The sequence below is a fragment of the Pararge aegeria genome, chromosome 27 (assembly GCF_905163445.1).
Source record: "Pararge aegeria chromosome 27, ilParAegt1.1, whole genome shotgun sequence".
NCBI lineage: Eukaryota > Metazoa > Arthropoda > Insecta > Lepidoptera > Nymphalidae > Pararge > Pararge aegeria.
Window position 1 is genome coordinate 4,750,823 of NC_053206.1, and position 953 is coordinate 4,751,775.

Genomic DNA, 953 nt, shown 5'->3' on the forward strand with positions numbered 1-953 from the left:
AATATAACCTTCCTTCCTTGTATCTCAATACTTCCTTGTTTATTTTTCAACCCTACTCTAACAAACAAAGCCTACCCTCCATATTTGAAACGTAAATTATGTCAGATTGTACTGACTTTACCGTCACCGGCTCTTTTTTGTTAATTTTTCTGTCTTGTGTGAGATGAACGCTGAGCGGCAAGCAACCTTGTCATTAATAAATTCATCAATAGTATAGTAATCTAAATGTATTAAATGTGTTTTTATGCACTCTTTAAACTTATGTAAAGGTAAATCTAATATAACCTTCGGTATCATGTTATGAAAGCATATAAAACTCAGTCCAACAAAGGTTTTCTGCACTTTTCTAATATGATATGCTATAGTCGTAAAAATATAATAGGCCCGTTTTGACATTTGTCATCGCGACGTAACTAGTTATGGAACCATAAGACTCGGGACTCGATACTCACGATAAATCAATTCAAGTTTGTATCAGTACTTGATTGATATTATTATGTATTGTAAAGTGTTCGTTCGTTCAAAGTATTACTTACAAATTATTCCCTACACAAAGAATGTGAGGAAGTTTATCGAACTATATCACAGCGAAGTCACAATAGAGTTTAAGTGAGATTTTATTAGACCACCGCGCCGCTAGAATCAAAAGTGGGTTACTAATCGTTGTTAAATGATAAAAGCTCTCCTTAGAAGCAGCTTCTCCTATCCATTTACTGACATTGTTTTCCCATCGTTTATCAACCAGTATCAACTATTTCTTTCTTCTTTTACTGCTACACATCTCTCAAATAAACTGTTCATACGGCCCTAAGCTACGGAGTTCTTTAAAAAAAACAAACGCGGTTGAAGTCGCAGGCAACAGCTAGGGTCATATAATCTGTGCGTTTCAAATGTTCTGTTCTGATAGGCCTAGTACATGAATTGAATGAATTTTGAAATTGTGTGTGTGTGGT